This window comes from Triticum aestivum, chromosome 2A (genome assembly GCF_018294505.1).
Source record: "Triticum aestivum cultivar Chinese Spring chromosome 2A, IWGSC CS RefSeq v2.1, whole genome shotgun sequence".
In the NCBI taxonomy this organism is placed as follows: domain Eukaryota; kingdom Viridiplantae; phylum Streptophyta; class Magnoliopsida; order Poales; family Poaceae; genus Triticum; species Triticum aestivum.
Window position 1 is genome coordinate 649,850,730 of NC_057797.1, and position 19,067 is coordinate 649,869,796.

Below are 19,067 nucleotides of genomic sequence, written 5' to 3' on the forward strand. Positions count from 1 at the left end.
ACAATCAGTCCTATCAAAGGCCACGACTCATCTGATGAGGAAATTGTTGGCATCATGAAGAATCTGGTATTCAACATCGTTCATGGCATTCCTGTCAATTATCACGATTTCTTCATGAGGACTATGGCAAATGTTGCACTGTCTCCGTTTGAGCTGAAGCCTTATGCACCTTGGATTATGAGATTCCTCAGGACAAGGTCTTCACTCAACTACAAAGCTGATTTCCAGAATCACCTCAGCTACTTGCCCCCAATTGAAGTCCTCAAGCAGACATATTCCTCAGTTGATGGAAAGGGCAAGGCACCAGCTGTAATAGATGAAGGCATTCGTCCATTGGATGGTCAGTTTCGCAAAGCTGCATCTTATTCCACCAATGATGACTCTGCCACACATGACTCTGCCAATGCACCCAAGTCCACTCCTCAAGCCACTGCTCCGCGCGTGATGACTGACCGTGAACTTCTGCTTAGTCTTCACCAGAAGGTGGATCGAAATCACAAATGGGTTAAGCGTCAGTTTGGTTCACTTCTTCACAACATGACTGCCACACACAATGCAGTGAAGAAAAACCATTACTACCTCCATCAAGTCTTCGGTCGCACCTGGGCAATCCTGTCACATCTGTATGGTGAAGAAGATCTGAAGAAAATGGGTCTCAATGAAGATTTTGACTGGTCTGCACCTCCACCGAAGAAATTCAAGAAGGTCAAGGTTCCTTCTCTGGTGGCCAGCTCATATTCTTCATCGCGCGACACTGATGAAAATGAAGACTTGGACGACACTGCGGCAGGCCCTACTACAACAAACGACCCCAACAACGCTGGCGCTCCTTCATCAACTTGATATTCTTCAGGGGCGTTAGTCCTCATATTCGATCCTTTTGGTCATTTGATGACAAAGGGGGAGAATTTTGAGTTAGTCTTCAAGCGGGTCTTTCTATATGGGCGTTTTTTTGTTAAGTTACAACTCTCGTTCTTCTGAGACTTTATTGGATCGAGTTGTAAACTTAAACCCGATGGTGCTCTGATACTTTTGATACGTTTTTCTGCATGCTTATTCCTCGTTAATATTATTGCACGCATGCTGAATTACATCAGTCACCATATTTCATCATGCATTTCAAATTCTTCACTGTTATATGTCAAATGCGTGTATGAATTACAAGATATAGGGGGAGATCTCCATGATTCAACTCTTCAAGTGTGCATTGCTTCAAAAGCAAATTCCTCACTATGCACATCTTCAGGGGGAGTTCTTCTATATCTTGCAATCAAATTCCTCAATATCAGTATTTACACTTCATATGTTTATCCCCATTGAAAACTTAACCTATATTGTCATCAATCACCAAAAAGGGGGAGATTGTAAGCACATCTAGTGCCCCTTAGTGATTTTGGTGTATTGAAGACTTATAGGTTAAGGGACTAATGCGTTTGTGAGTGTACACAGGTCTATAAGTCTATGAGGAGTTTGATATTTACAGAGAAAGTCGACCCCTAAAAATAAAGTTCTTCGACTGAAGACTTTGGATCTCTGAAGACTTTCTGAAGACTTTGAAAGTGAAGAAATTGGTGTGACCTTGAAGACTTGGTATTCATTCGAGGAACATGAAGCGTGAAGACTTTTGTTTTCGTAGTTTCATTTTCTCTTTCTTGAGTCATAGGAAACACCGTACTGTTAAAGGGGGTCGAGGAAATACTAAGGAAAAATTTCCATGTGATGCTCAACTCAAAATCCTACACCTACCAATCCCTTCGAGTGAAGCCATTGGAAATCTCATACAGTTCAGTCAATTTCTTCAGTGACAGAGACGAAGTTCTTCTGGTCTCTGAGGAATTTGTTCTGACTGAGGAGTTAGGAATTCGCCAGTGCGGATTGCCTACACAGTGAGGAACATGATAGCCCTGAGGATTTTGCTACTCAAAATTCCGACCGTTGCTGTGCTATGCGCCAGCTGTCCCAAAATATCTATCCACCTAACGGTCATATCATTGAAGGGCATTTATGTCTTATCATGTCGGGCTGCTCCCTAGGCTATAAATAGCCGCCCCCTACAACCACTAGCTGGTTGGCTGCTCCGAGAGAAACTGACACTTGTCATTTGAGAGCAACCCATCCTCCGAGGACTTTGAGCGAAAATCATCAAGTGAGGAAAAACCCAAAACCCAAACACCTACAAACCCCAAGTTATTGAGCATCACTGAAAAGATTGATCCTGCGTGGATCCGACGCTTGTTAGCTTTGAAGACTGTGCTTCTTCCAGACAGTTAGGCGTCATGGTCTAGAGCATCCAAGAGGAATTGTGGATCGCCGAGTGACCGAGTTTGTGAAGGTTTGGAAGTCGCCTGAAGACTTACCACGAGTGATTGGACGAGGTCTATGTGACCTTAGTTCAAGGAGAATATGGTGAGGACTGGGTGTCCTGAGCTGCGTGTTCAGGACTGGGTGTCCGGGACTATGTGTCCTCGAGTTTAAATACTCAGCCGCTCCAACCAGATGTACAACTGAGACAACATTTGGAACTGATCTACCAAATCATTGTCTTCACCAAGCTTACTAGTTCCATTTCCTCAACTATTTCATTTCCTCATAATTGAGTTGTGTACTTGTTCATATAAGTGTTTGAAGACTTGGACTGAAGACTTTCTCAATTTCCCCAGTTCAATTTCTTCAGTCCGTTTGTCTTCATCCTGTGTTATCCTGTGCTTACGCTTCCTGTACTCTGTGCCTGTCTTCATTTCATCATGATGACTATGCTTGTATTCTGTTATGTTTACTTTTGAGTGCTTATTCCGCTGCTAGTAGTTCTTTGCTATGGAATTTCCTCAGCGGCAAATTCCTCAGTGAAAAATTTCATAAAAATCACCTATTCACCCCACTCTAGTCGATATAACGCACTTTCACATATCATATAATCATACCCACGGATACTTGAGGTGACATTGGAGTATCTAGGTGACATTAGGGTTTTGGTTGATTTGTGTCTTAAGGTGTTATTCTAGTACGAACTCTAGGGCAGTTTGTGACACTTATAGGAATAGCCCAATGGATTGATTGGAAAGAATAACTTTGAGGTGGTTTCGTGCCCTACCATAATCTCTTTGTTTGTTCTCCGCTATTAGTGACTTTGGAGTGACTCTGTGTTGGATGTTGAGGGATAGTTATGTGATCCAATTATGCTATTATTGTTGAGAGGAATTGCACTAGTGAAAGTATGAACCCTAGGCCTTGTTTCCTAGCACTGCAATACCATTTACGCTCACTTTTATCATTTGTTACCTTGCTGTTTTTATTTTTTCAGATTACAAAAACCATTATCTCCTATCCATATTGCACTTGTATCACCATATCTTCTCCGAACTAGTGCACCTATACAATTTACCATTGTATTGGGTGTGTTTGGGACACAATAGATTCTTTGTTATTTGGTTGTAGGGTTGCTTGAGAGAGACAATCTTCATCCTACGCCTCCTACGGATTGATAAACCTTAGGTCATCCACTTGAGCGAAATTTCCTACTGCCCTACAAACCTTTGCACTTCGAGGCCCAACAACGTCTACAAGAAGAAGGTTGTGTAGTAGACATTAGTCATACGCGTATATGCTTTGATATGAAGTACCCTAATTGTGAATGCCATCTATGTCATTGAGGGAGTCCTGGATTAGGGGGTATCCGGACAGCCAGATTGTATCCTTTGGTCGGACTGTTGGACTATGAAGATACAAGATTGAAGACTTCGCCCCGTGTCCGGATGGGACTCTCCTTGGCATGGAAGGAAAGCTTGGCAATACAGATATGTAGATCTCCTTCCTTGTAACCAACTCTGTGTAACCCTAGCCCCCTCCGGTGTCTGTATAAACCGGAGGGTTTAGTCCGTAGGACAGACAACATACAATCATACCATCGGCTAGCTTCCAGGGTTTAGCCTCTCCGATCTCGTGGTAGATCAACTCTTTTACTACTCATATCATCAAGAACAATTAAGCAGGACATAGGATTTTACCTCCATCAAGAGGGCCCGAACCTGGGTAACATCGTGTCCCCTGCCTCCTGTTACCATCCGCCTAGATGCACAGTTCGGGAGCCCCTACCCGAGATCCGCCGGTTTTGACACCGACATTGGTACTTTCATTGAGAGTTCCTCTGTGTTTCATCATTAGGCTTGATGGCTCCTTCAATCATCGATAGCGATGCAGTCCAGGGTAAGACTTTTCTCCCCGGACAGATCATTGTATTCGGCGGCTTCGCATTGCGGGCCAACTTGCTTGGTCATCTGGAGCAGATCGAGAGTTACGCCCCTGGCCACCATGGCAGATTTGGAAGCTTAAACTACACGACCGATATCCGCGGAGACTTGATCTTTGACGAATTCGATCCCCTGCCGAGTGTGCCACATGGTCACGATGAGCATGATTTAGCTCTACCATCGGACAGTGTTCAGGAGATCGCACCGGCAACCGCTCCGACCCTCAATTCGGAGCCAATCGCGCCATCCATGGACGGGTGGATAGACCCCGCCACGGAGGCCGCATCGTCAACAGCGATCGAGCCGAGTATTGACCTTACCCTTCACGAGAGCCATGACGCCAAACTGCCGGATTCATCCCCGGCCACGGACTCCGAACCACCTGCGCCCGTGTCTATCGAATCCGACTGTGCACCGATCATGGAGTTCACCTCCGCAGATATCTTTCAGGACTCGCCCTTCGGCGACATACTGAACTCATTAAGGTCTCTCTACTTGTCAGGAGAGTCCTGGCCGAACTATGTCCGACAGGATTGGGATGCAGATGACGAAGAAATTCGCCGCCCACCGACCACCCACTTAGTAGCCACTATCGATGATTTGAACGACACGCTCGACTTCGACTCTGAAGACATCGATGGTATGGACGACGATGCTGGAGACGAACAGGAACCACTGCCCATAGGGCACTGGATAGCCACCTCATCATATGATATATACATGGTGGACACACCCAAAGAAGGCAATGGCGACGGGACAGCGGAGGATGACCCCTCCAAGAAGCAACCCAAGCGCCGACGTCGGTGGCGCCGCTCTAAGTCTCGCCAAAGCAAAAGCGGTGATACCAGCACAGGAGATAATAGCACTCCGGACAGTGTCGAAGATGACAACAATCCCCTCCAGCAAGATTTAGAGCAGGAGGATGGAGAAGCCAGCCCTCCCGAGAGAGTGGCAGATGGAGAGGCAGAGAATGATAATTACATGCCTCCCTCCGAAGACGAGGCAAGCCTCGACGATGATGAACTTGTCATGCCTGAGGATCTCGTTGAGCAAGAGCGCTTCAAGCGTCGGCTTATAGCAACGGCAAATAGCCCTAAGAAAAAGCAACAACAGCTTCAAGCTGATCAAGATTTGCTAGCTGACAGATGGACTGAAGTCCTTGCGGCCGAGGAATATGAACTCGAACGCCCCTCCAAGAGTTACCCAAAGTGCAGGTTGCTACCCCGACTGGAGGAGGAAGCATTAAAACCTACATCTCCAGCGTATGACATGGCTGATCGCCCACCTCATGGCCGCGACAGAGAGGCATTTCAACCAAAAGCTCAGCCCGCACCCCGACGCCACTCAAATAAAAATGTCAAGGCACGGGGAAACACGCTAGACCTGCGAGACGTATTAGAGGACAAAGAAAAACACGCAAGATCAATCTACGGATATCGAGGGCACGCCACTATGCGAGACGATAACCGTCACACCGGATACAATAAAAGTAAATCCGGCCGGGCCAAACATAGCGGACAAGACTCATTTGAGCTGCGTCGCGACATAGCCCAGTATAGAGGCGCCACACACCCCTTATGCTTCATAGATGAAGTAATGGATCACCAAATCCCAGAGGGTTTCAAACCCGTAAATATCGAATCATACGACGGCATAATAGATCCCGCGGTATGGATCAAGGACTTCCTCCTGCACATCCACACGGCCCGCGGTGACGATCTACACGCCATCAAATACCTCCCACTTAAACTCAAAGGACCAGCTCGACATTGGCTCAACAGCCTGCCAGCAGAATCCATTGGCTTTTGGGAAGATCTGGAAGCCGCATTCCTCGACAACTTCCAGGGCACTTATGTGCGACCACCAGATGCCGATGACTTGAGCCACATAATTCAGCAGCCAGAGGAATCGGCCAGGCAATTCTGGACACGGTTCCTGACAAAGAAAAATCAAATCATCGACTTTCCGGATGCAGAGGCCCTAGCAGCTTTTAAGCACAACATCCGCGATGAGTGACTCGCCCAGCACCTTGGCCAGGAAAAGCCAAAATCTATGGCAGCCCTCACGACACTCATGACCCTCTTTTGCGCGGGAGAGGACAGCTGGCTGGCTCGCAACAATAACATATCAAAGAATCATGGTACTTCAGATACCAAGGATAGCAATGGTAGGTCACGTCGCAACAAACATAAGCATCACGTCAACAGCGACAATACCGAGGATACGGCAGTCAATGCCGGATTCAGAGGTTCTAAACCCGGGCAGCGGAAAAAGCCATTCAAAAGCACTCCGGGCCCGTCCAGTTTGGACCGTATACTCGATCGCTCGTGTCAAATACACGACACCCCCAACAAGCCAGCCAACCACACCAACAGGGAATGCTGGGTGTTCAAGCAGGCCGGCAAGTTAAATGCTGAAAACAAAGATAAGGGGTCACATAGTGATGACGAGGAGGAGACCCGGCCGCCGAACACTAGAGGACAGAAGAGGTTCCCCCCACAAGTGCGGACGGTGAACATGATATACGCAACCCACATCCCCAAGAGGGAGAGAAAGCGTGCGTTAAGGGACGTATATGCGTTGGAGTCAGTCGCCCCAAAGTTCAACCCATGGTCCTCCTGTCCAATCACCTTCGATCATAGAGACCATCCCACTAGTATTCATCATGGCGGATTCGCCGCACTAGTATTCATCATCGACGGATTTCACCTCACTCGAGTCCTTATGGACGTCGGTAGCAGCCTGAACCTGCTTTATCAGGACACAGTGTGCAAAATGGGTATAGACCCCTCAAAGATCAAACCCACAAAAACAACCTTCAAAGGCGTCATACCAGGTGTAGAGGCCCATTGCACAGGCTCAGTCACACCGGAAGTGGTCTTTGGATCCCTGTATAACTTCCAAAGCGAGGAGTTAATCTTCGATATAGTCCTGTTTCGCAGTGGCTATCATGCACTACTCGGGCGAACCGCATTTGCGAGATTGAATGCGGTACCGCATTATGCATACCTCAAGCTCAAGATGCTAGGACCTCGGGGGGTCATCACAGTCAATGGAAACACAGAAAGCTCTCTCCGCACGGAGGAGCACACTATGACCCTCGCAGCAGAAGCACAAAGCAGCCTCTTCAGGCAATCCACCAGTTCGGTGATTAAACGCCCGGACACCGTCAAGCGCGCCCGGAGTAATCTTCAACAAGACCGCCTGGCACGCTCCGAATTCGCATAGCAATGCGGCCCCCACCCCAGTCCCCGCTAATCGGCGAAATCCGTGCCATGCGTACATAATTACGCATTGAAAATACCATGGGCATAGATGGGGGGCACGACTACGGCACGCCCCAAAACGCGGCTCAACCGCACTAGGGGTTTCCCGCCTTATTATTTTTTCTCTCTTTCAGGACTTTACTCTCTGGAAACCCCGTCCAGCAGTACGATTGCCGGACACACGATACAACAACCAAGGAGGCAGAAAGCTACGTCGCATCATGGAATTCCCAGGTGGTCTCTGATAATGAGTGAAATACCTGCTTTAAATACCATTCCTCAGCTTGCCCTTGGAGGGGACATGTCAAATAGTCCTACTTTTTGCTTATCGCACTACTTGTATCATTCTGCTTCGACGCACCTTTTTGAGTAAACAATGCATAGCACTAGACTATTACCGCAATCTCTATTCTTTTTTATATATATGTTCATTCATGACATTCAGCACCCGTACACTCTGGTACGGCCAATACGCCAAGGGCTTAAGCATAACCTATAATACGGCATGAGAAGTGCGAACACTTTCGACAGTGCGGCACCCCGAACTTATAGCATTATATGCATCAGCTCTAAATCATGTCTTGGGTCAATAGTCGGGTTTGCCCGGCTCCCATGTTTTGGTACCTTACGTTCCACTATATCAGCTAAGGTAGCACTGGGAGAACTACTGCGATTGTGCCCCGGTTCATCTGGGCAAGCACCTTAGTAGAGAAAGCTAAAACTGACTGTCATGATAAGGCGAGAGCTGGTTGCTGTTTGAGAGGTCTTGAGTCCCTAAAGACTTATGCCGCTTAGAGCGAGGAGTCGGCTTTGTCCAGCTTAAGGCGTGTATAGCGCCCCGAATTCGGCTTTCCGAATACTTGGGGCTTCGCCAAAATTTAAAATTGTAGACTTCTATGGCTAGGTGAGAGTGATAAAGCATTATAGTCTGATTGCCTTATTCGTTGTGCTGAGCACCTCCCTCGAAGGACCCAACAATGGGAAAAAGAGTGCTCAGATTTATCCCAAACACCCCAGCACTCGTGGCATTAGGGCAGAAGCCGACGACTGGCCATCTCTCAGATTTAATAAACAGCCGCACAGAAGGTAATATTTTAAATTCAAACAAGCGTTGCATAGCGCATATGAACAAGTTTTCATAATATAGGATCACACGAGCAAGTTCATTCAAAAATTACATCCTTCGCACACTCGTCTGCCACAAGACGGGCACCCTTCAGGACAGCCTCATAATACATTTCAGGGTGGCGATGCTCCTTTCCCTGCGGTGGTCCCTCCTTCACCAGCTTCTCGGCGTCCATCTTAGCCCAGTGCACCTTCGCACGGGCAAAAGCCCGGCGTGCACCTTTGATGCAGACGGACCTCTTTATGACTTCCAGCCGTGGGCAGGCATCCACAAGCCGCCTCACCAGGCCGAAGTAGCTATTGGGAAGGGAGTCGACAGGCCACATCCGGATTATAAGGCCCCTCATGGCCTGTTCGGCCGCCTTGTGCAGCTCGACCAGTTGCTTCAGCTAGTCGCTCACAGGCATCGGGTGTTTGGTCCCAGTATACTGAGACCAGAACAACTTCTCCGTCGAGCTTCCCTCCTTGGCCTGGTAATACTTTGTGGCATCCGAACGCTGCAGGGCAAATCTGCGAATGCTCCTGGAGAGCTCCGGACTCAGGTAAGTAACAAGTAATTTACTTTCACATGCTTTCTTTGCATATTGAATGCCTTACCCGCCGCTATCTTCCTCATCGCCTCAATTTCCCGGAGGGCCTTTTGGGCTTCAGCCTTGGCATGCTTTGTGCTCTCGAGGGCGGCGGCAAGCTCGGACCCTCGCATCTTCGAGTCAAGCTCCAAAGTCTCGTGCTTCTTCACGAGAGCCTGGAGCTCTTGCTGCACCTCGCCCACCCGTGCCTCTTGTTTCTCCCACTCGGTGCGCTCCTCGGCCGCTTTGTTTTCGGCCTCGGACAGCGCTTGCTTCAGAGTCGCCACTTCGGTCGTGGCCCCTGGCACATCCATGATGATCCTATCATTTTGCAACCACATCTTTTAGATATATATATATATATATATATAGACAAGGTATTACTTACCTTTGTTCTCCTCGAGCTGCCACTTGGAAAGGCCGAGCTCTTTCTCGGACCGCTCGAGGTCCTGCTTCAGTGCGGCGACCTCCGCATTTAGTGTGGTAGAGGTCAGCAGCGAAGCCTGCATACACATACAAACATACTTATATTAGACTCCTGCATATATTATTTGATCCTCTATTCGGCTTTTCTTTGTGAACACCAAACAGAGCATCAGGGGCTACTGCCTATGCGGTAATATTTTCCTATATTTTAAATACTTGCCTCAAAGCCTGTTAGAAGGGTGGCACGGGCTTCAGTCAGTCCGCTCTTGGTGGACTGAACCTTCTTGATCACCGCACTCATAATAGTGCGGTGATCTTCGTCGATGGAAGCACTGCAAAGCGCTCCCAGCAGGTTGTCCGGTGCCTCTGGATGGACAGAGGTCACCGGCACCGGCGGCTTGCCCCTCTTGGAAGGGGGCCGCCTGCCGGAGTCCGGAACCACTGGAGGTTCCGGCGCGGTGTTCGGTTGAGGGCGAACTTGGAGCCATTGGGAGTCTTGCTCCCTTTGCTCCTGGAGTCCGGATGGTCGCCTTGAGGCGCCTCCGGGTCTATCTCCCCCCGGCTTGGTGCTGCTTGAGACAATACCTCGACATTGTCCATAGGGCAAGGAGAGGAGGCGGTTGGAAGTGTATCACTATTCATATCCGACGAGTCCAAGGAACCATCCGATGAGGATACGTCAATACAGGCTCGGGGCGGACTACATAATCATATTCGACGTTAGGAGAAGCAGTGCAACAAAAGTATGCTATGAGTTACTCTGGTATCCAAATACTTACGACTTCGTCAGGGGCTTGGCCCTGAGTAGCCACTCGTCTTCACCGTCGTCGGCGGTGGTGGAACAGTCCGGAAGGAGAGTCCTTCCCTTCTTAGACCCTTCGGCCTCCCTGGTTGGGGCGGCCTTCCTTTTCTTGTCTCCCCTGGCTGGAGGGGGAGAATCTTCATCTTCCTCCTCCTTGTTTTCACGGGAGGATTGCGTCTCGGAGTTATCAGAGGACGTTTCCGATACCACCTGGCGCCGGGAACTCTTTCGGGTTCCCGTGGCCTTCTTCTTGGTCTTCTCCGGCACCTCATAAGGAGCCGGAGTCCGCATCTCTGTCAGGAGAGCGTCTGCAGGGTCTTCGGGCAGAGGGGCCGGACAGTTAATCTGCTCCGATGTCTCCATCCAGTCCTGTTAAAGGCATGGGAGCTTAGACCCCACACATGGTTAAGCAATGGGAAATAAATACCCTACCAGATGTACATAACTTACCGGATTTGCAAGGCGCTTCGCGTTTAGCCCGCGGTCCTCGGTAAGAGAAGGGGGGACCTCGGCGCCCTTGAACAGCACCTTCCAGACGTCCTTATGCATCGTGTCGAAGAGCTTGCGTAGAGTCTGATGCTGGGCCGGGTCGAACTCCCATAAGTTGAAAGCCCGTTGTTGACACGGGAGGATCCGGCGAAAGAGCATGACCTGGACTATGTTGACAAGCTTAAGTTTCTTGCTTATCATGTTCCGGATACACTTCTAGAGTCCGTCCAGCTCCACCGATGAGCCCCAAGAAGGCCCTTCTCCTTCCAGGAAGTGAGCCGCGTGGGGATTCCAGATCGAAACTTGGGGGCCGCCACCCAGTTGGTGTCGCGCGGCTCGGTGATGTAGAACCACCCCGATTGCCACCCCTTTATGGTCTCCACGAAGGAGCCCTCGAGCCATGTAACATTGGGCATTTTGCCCACCATGGCTCCGCTGCATTCCGCTTGTTGGCTGCCTACTACCTTCGGCTTGATATTGAAGGTCTTCAGCCACAGGCCAAAGTGGGGCCGGATGCGGAGGAAAGCCTCGCACACGACGATGAACGCCGAGATGTTGAGGATGAAATTCGGGGCCAGATCATGAAAGTCCATCCCATAATAGAACATAAGGCCGCGGACGAATGGATGGAGGGGAAACCCCAGTCCGCGGATGAAGTGGGGGAGGAAAACCACCCTTTCATAAGGTTCCGGGGTAGGGAGGATCTGCCCCACGGCTGGCAGCCGGTGCGCGATATCCGCGGCTAAGTATCCGGCCCCACGTAGTTTTTTGATGTGTACCTCCGTGACGGAGGAGACCATCCACTTGCCTCCCGCTCCGGACGTGTTTGGAGAGAGTTGAGGAGAAGGATGTGGACTTGGGCACTGGAGCTCGAGTGGGCAAGAATGGATGAGCAAGGAGGAAGAAGGCGTGGGTAGAAAAAGGTGAAACCTTATCCCTTTATAAGGGCGGACGAAACTATGCGCCCCCACCAGCCTGGTAAAACTCGCTTATCCCCCAAGTGCCGTAATTGATGGCGCGGTTGGGTTACCCACGTCCGTATTGATGGGAATCCCATAATAAGAGGACACAATCTCTGCTTCGACAAGATGTGCCAAGGAAACTGCCTCGCAAAACATGCTGAGATAGGTTATGAAAAATGATTCAAATAAAGACCTGGCTGTGGTGTGATGTCATGCTACGGGGTACGTCAGCAGATTAGATTTGTGGAAATATTATTCTCTCTGTGGTGGTATGTGGAACTTGTGTTGCAGAGCCGGACACGATCCTCTTGTTCAAAATCTTCTATTACGTATTCGGAGGAGGAACCCGCCTTGCAATGCCGAAGACAATCTGCGTGCCGGACTCATCGTCATTGAAGCCTTGTTCAGGGGCTACTGAGGGAGTCCTGGATTAGGGGTTATCCGGACAGCCGGATTATATCCTTTGGACGAATTGTTGGACTATGAAGATACAAGATTGAAAACTTCGTCCCGTGTCCAGATGGGACTCTCCTTGGCGTGGAAGGCAAGCTTGGCAATACGGATATGTAGATCTCCTTCCTTGTAACCGACTATGTGTAACCCTAGCCCCCTCCGGTGTCTATATAAACCAGAGGGTTTAGTCCGTAGGACAGACAACATACAATCATACCATAGGCTAGCTTCTAAGGTTTAGCCTCTCTGATCTCGTGGTAGATCAACTCTTGTACTACTCATATCATCAAGAACAATCAAGCAGGACGTAGGATTTTACCTCCATCAAGAGGGCCCGAACCTGGGTAGACATCGTGTCCCCTGCCTGCTGTTACCATCCGCCTAGACGCACAGTTCGGGACCCCCTACACGAGATCCACCGGTTTTGACATCGACATTCATACTGGCACATTCCTTGTGAAGGGGTTTCATCGCTTCTTTGTTGAGCTTCTAAAAAAATTCCAACCCACCAGATGCATCTTCTTTATTTCGAAATGTTCTGCCCATGTCATCCACTAGAGCTCCCACCATATCAAACATCAATCGTTAGTACAACTCAAAATCATCAAAGTCGTCAAATTCATAACCATCATCATTGGTAGTACAATTGTGTGTACCGATGTACCCTGATTCCCCATGATAGATCCACATAATATAGGACTTGAGCATACCAGTGACCTTTATGTGACATATGAAAACATCAATAGTTTCGCGGATCCCATTGCGTCAATTTCTGCATGGGCACAACATATCTTCAGCCTCATTGTTGTGAGCAAGCATGAATTCCATAAACTGATTCACGCCAGCCATGTATTGTAGCGTGAGGACCGTTCCATGAGTAATCAAACCATGACCCATTGCCTGTATAACATGAGAAGTAAATAGAACGCACCTGATATATGCTACTACAATGTTTTTCAGTAAACATATCTCACCTCAAATCGCCCTGTTTGAAATTGCTGCTATCAGGCGTGACTGTGCCCTTCAACTGTCGCGTGTGTCCTCGTCGTACCCTCACAACCACATTCACCTCGTCGTACCCTCGCAGCCATGTTCACCTCATTGATGTCTACTATGCAACTTTATTCTTGTAGAAACGTGTTGGGCCCCTAAGTGCAGAATTTTGTAGGACAATAGCAATTTTCCCTCAAATGGATGACCTAAGGTTTATTGATCCGTGGGAGGTGTAGGATGAAGATGGTGTCTCTCAAATGACCCTGCAACCAAATACAAGAAATCTCTTGTGTCCCCAGCACACCTAATACAATGGCAAATTGTATAGGTGCACTAGTTCGGCATAGAGATAGTGATAAAATTGTAATATGAATGGTAGAAATATATTTTTATAATCTGAATAAATAAAAACAGCAAGGTAGCAAATAGTAAATGGGCACAAAAAAGGTATTGCAATGCATGAAAATGAGGCTAGGGTCCGTACTTTCGCTAGTGCAATCTCTCAACAGTGCTAATATAATTGGATCATATAACCACCCCTTAAAGTGCATATGAAGAATCACTCCAAAGTTCCTATCTAGCAGAGAGCATAAGAAGAAATTATTTGTAGGGAACAAAACCACCTCGAAGCTATCCTTTCCGATCGATCTATCCAAGAGTTCATACTGAAATAGTAGCAAATAATTTCAGATTCATAATACTCAATCCAACATAAAGAACCTCAAAGAGTGCCCTGAGATTTCTACCGGAGAAACAAAAGACGAGAACATCCATCAACCCGACGCATATATTACCCCAATGTCACCGTAGAGATCCGTGAGTTGAGTGCCAAAACAAATATCAAGTGAATCAATATGATACCCCATTGTCACCACGAGTATTCATATGCAAGACATATATCAAGTGCTCTCAAATCCATAAAAGTATTCAATCCGATAACAACGAAATCTCAAAGGGAAAAACTCAATTCATCACAACAAGATAGAGGGGGGAAACACCATATGATCCGACTATATTAACAAAGTTTGCGATACATCAAGATCGTGACACCTCAAGAACACGAGAGAGAGGGAGAGAGATTAAACACATAGCTACTGGTACAAACCCTCAGCCCGAGGGTGGACTACTCCCTCCTCATTGTGGTGGCCACCGGGATGATGAATATGGCCACCAAATATGATTCTCCCCTCTGACATGGTGCCGAAACAGGGTCTACATTGGTTTTAGTTGACTACAGAGCCTTGCGGCTATGGAACTTCTGATCTAGGTTAACCCCGAGGGTTTTCAGAATATTCAGGAATTTATAGGGTAAAGAGGGGGTGCGGGAGGCCACCGAGGTGGGCACAACCCACCTGGGCATGCCCTGGTGGGTTGTACCCCCTCGGGGCACCCACCTAGGTGCTGCTCTGGCCCAATGGATGTCCTCTGGTCGATGAAAAATCCACAAAAAGTTATGCGGTGTTTGGACTCCATTTGATAATGATTTCCCGCGATGTAAAAAAACAAGCAAAAAATAGCAACTGGCACTGGGTCAATAGGTTAGTCCCAAAGAATGATATAAAGTTACTATAAAATGGTTGTAAAACATCAAAGAATGATAATATAACAGCATGAATGTCGGTGTCAAAACCGCGGATCTTGCATAGGGGGTCCCGAACTGTGCGTCTAAGGCAGATGGTAACAGGAGGCAGGGGACATGATGTTTACCCAGGTTCGAGCCCTCTCGATGGAGGTAATACCCTACGTCCTACTTGATTGATCTTGATGATATGAGTATTACAAGAGTTGATCTACCACGAGATCATAGAGGCTAAACCCTAGAAGCTAGCCTAAGGTATGATTGTATGTTGTCCTACGGACTAAACCCTCCGGTTTATATAGACACCAAAGGGGGCTAGGGTTACACAAAGTCGGTTACAAGGGAGGAGTTCTACATATCCGTATTACCAAGCTTGCCTTCCACGCCAAGGAGAGTCCCATCTGGACACGGGACGAAGTCTTCAATCTTGTATCTTCACAGTCCAATAGTCCGGCCAAAGGATATAGTCCGGCTGTCCGAAGACCCCCTAATCCAGGACTCCCTCAGTAGCCCCCGAACCAGGCATCAATGACGATGAGTCCGGCGCATAGATTGTCTTTCGCATTGCATGGCGGGTTCTTCTCCAAATTCTGAATATCTATCGACTAGTGTCTAGCTCCCCATAAATGTTGCACTTCTTGGCTTCTGCGCCCAATAAGGGCTATCTTCCACGTGTCGAGCGAATGCGAGGAGCCAGGGCATTTTTACATTCGTCACCCTAGCCATGTAAATAAACTGTCTATTAAAGGGACGGGGATTCTTAGATCCAAACCACACCATCCTCCCACAACGAGTATCCATCGGAGCGCGCTCGAAAAAATCCATTCCAACATGGTCGGCCATCGCAGCTCCTCCTCCCGCTCCCGTAGCCCTAAGCCCGGTGATTGTGAGAAGTGTTCCGTCTCGCAGAGCCAATTAGTAGAGTTGCAGACCCAGGGATTTTGTCCCTCTAGCATATATGGTCCCCGTTCGAGCCGGGCTTGCCACTTATAATGGCAGGGAGCAAGCGGAGAGCTTCCCCAATCCCTCCAAGGGGGAGCGGGTATGCCTTGTCCCTTATATTTACTAAGGGGACTTGGATTTCAGATCCATCCGTTCCTCCGCGGGCTCCTGGAGTTTTACGGCCTCTAGTTGCATAATTTTACCCCCGCTTCCATATTACACATCGCTGGTTATGTTGCCCTTTGTGAGCTGTTTCTGGGCTGCGAGGTTCATTTCGAGTTGTGGAAGAGGCTATTCTGCCTTGTGCCCCGTACACAGGAGGGGTCACTATATCAAGTGGGCGGAGCCGAAATATGGCGTATCGCCGAGACCGGATACATGTCCGGTACCCCGAAGAAGACGTCCGAAGACTGGCCTTCAGAGTGGTTTTACATGGAGGACATCCCCCTTCCAGATCCTATTCGGAGGGGTATTCCCGAGTTCAACAATGCTCCTTTGAAGAAACACCGAAGCTGGCGCCCACGGAGCCCCCAGGAGGAAGACAATGGAGAAGTCCTTTACCTGATGGACTGAATTAAAGTGCTCGCTCAATCAGGATTGACAATAATCGAGGTTATGTCAATGTGCATAATGTGGGGGGGGGGTGCAGCCACTTCAATATCGGGGGCACCCCCTGTGGTTCTTTAATGGGGAAGATGATGCCACCCGCTGCGGTCGTAAGGGACCGGACTCCGCTGCTGCTCTAGCAAAAATTCTGTCCGAGTTGTTCAAGGGAGAGGAAGAGGAGTTCCTCCGTATTAAGCCATGGGATGGATTCTCCATGTACAACCCTCCAAGCTGGGTGAGCTGTCACTCCTTACTCCCAAGCTTCCCGCATTCTTTGTCATAAATACTCACATTGCCGTTTCACGGCAGGAACTGCGAAAAGCTGTAAGAGAGGTCAATAGCCCACCTCCACAACCGGAGGACCCTGACCGGGCCCTCGATCCCGGACTCGAAGAGGATTCAGACATATTTGTGGAGCTGATAGACATGACATTCTATCAACTGAGCTGCGATGACGCCATGGTGGCCATCATGGCCGACTATCCTGGGCTACTCCCTACATCGCATGTAAGAAAAAACCGGAGTTCCAACTTCCGAGAAGGATCCCCTTTTATGCACTTCACCTACCATATACATATGGTGTTTTATAGGGAAGGCCTTCGGGACACCATGCCGAACCCGCAGTGACTCGCCAACAAGGGGCACCAAAGCCGGGTAGACCAAAAAGGAAGGTGGTCAGGACTGAGACACCTGCGCAGACGTATGATACAAAACCTCGCTCCGTGGTTGTCGTCTTTCTTAAAATATAATGATGTCCATGTTTCCTAGTAGAAAAAACGCTCGCCGGACTATATCCGAAGAGGTTGCGGATCACGCCTCCACCAGTCGGGCTCCAGGGCTAGACGTAGAGGTGGAAGATAACACGGGGCGAACGTCCGATGCTCCTCCTACGGAGGATGTGGACAGACTATCCGCTACAAATTCTAAAGTGGAGAGCGCCATGAATCACAGGCGTTGCCGGGCCGTACTCCGTGACGCTTGTTTCTCCCAAGAGGCGTTCGACGCCTTCAACTCAGGAGACGCGTACATTCGTGTTGCTCAAAACGGTCTAGCCAGAGCCATGGACCAGTATGTAAGGGATATACGGGTAAGAAAATCTGACGGTTATATATATATCAGTAGCCCCTGAGACTTGAAACAGTTGACGCAACTGATTTAAGGATCATTATTTGTGCAGGTTCTTACAGAGAAGAATTCCCAATTGTCTCAAGAGCTGGAAGAGTGCAAGGCCTAGCTAGGGGCCGCTGTTGCCGCGTTAAAGGAGTCCGAGAAGGGCCCCTCTGGTAACACTTGTTTCCATTGCAAAGAATACAGGTATCAGATAGTATGCGGCATGCATGTAAATGTAACAATAGATGTTGCAGATGACCCCGGAGTGAATCCGGAGGCCATGCCGGTGAATGCGGAACATGCTGATCGACAGCTAAATGCTGGCGAGCACGTGCTTACGCGAGTCAGGCAGGAGAAAAATAATCTCCAGGACGCCAATATCCAGTTGGGCGTGGAACTGAAAGATGTCCGAGCCCAGCTTGCGGACTCCGTGAAGGAGAATAAGCGGCTTCGACGCGGTATTTTCAGTAAGTGCTTTGAACGAACTTTGGAAGGAGTTCGGCGAAGAAGCCGGCTAACAGAGTTATGCCTACAGGTATGCTGACGGGTCGTCCCGCAGAGGAGATGCCCGGGTCTGGAGGTGATCTTCTACTAGAGCTCTCACAACTGCACGAACAAGTTCGGCAGGTGATGCAGGGTATTGCCCAAGCCTTGTGGCCATCCGCGTCCCCGCTAGGAGGCATGGGGGAGCTTATATAGAAGCTCAAGGGAGCGCGGCGGCGCTTCCGATTATGGAAGATATTGGCCTGCCGACAAGGTGCAAGGGAAGCCTGGGCTATGGTGAAGACGCGATGTACCAAAGCTGACCCAAACCACACGGCCGAGGTCGGACCTGTGGGCCCCGATGGGAAAGAGATCCCCGTCAATTTGGTGTATGACCAAGTAGAATTAGCCGCAAAGTAATCCCAACAAGATTGTAGGCTAGACAACCTGTTGGATGGTATAGAAGAAGAATTTAATCAGTCTTAGTGACTGTGTACTTCAATTGACATATATAATGTCCCTAGCCGGAATGTAAATCATTTGTCATGGCGGACCTTTTCGCTTCGACCTCTAGACCCGATAGTCCAGAGTGTATCCGAATACCCGCTCGGTTATGTAAAAACCGGGGTATGCATGGAAACCAGGCATAGGGGTCATAAGTGCTTGAACAGACAAGTACCCAACTAGCTATGTTATATTACATGGATAGTAAGAAACATCTTCCAGGGAGAATAGTTCCGTTAAGGGTTCCTTTCCCTGGGTATGCATGCCCTAATGTGCATGTCCGAACTGTGAAAAGAGACGCAGGCTATAAACATTTGGGGCATGTGTCAAATTAAATAAAATTCATCTTTTGTTCACCGACCGAATATTCCCTTAAGAACGCTAGCTTTCGGCTTCACCCAATCTGAGGTACACATCCGACTGACCCAGCAGTAACAATCGCAGAGGTGCTCCCCTTATGCCCAAGCCAAATTGACGGGAACATAGGGCATAAATACAAGAGCCAGGAAAC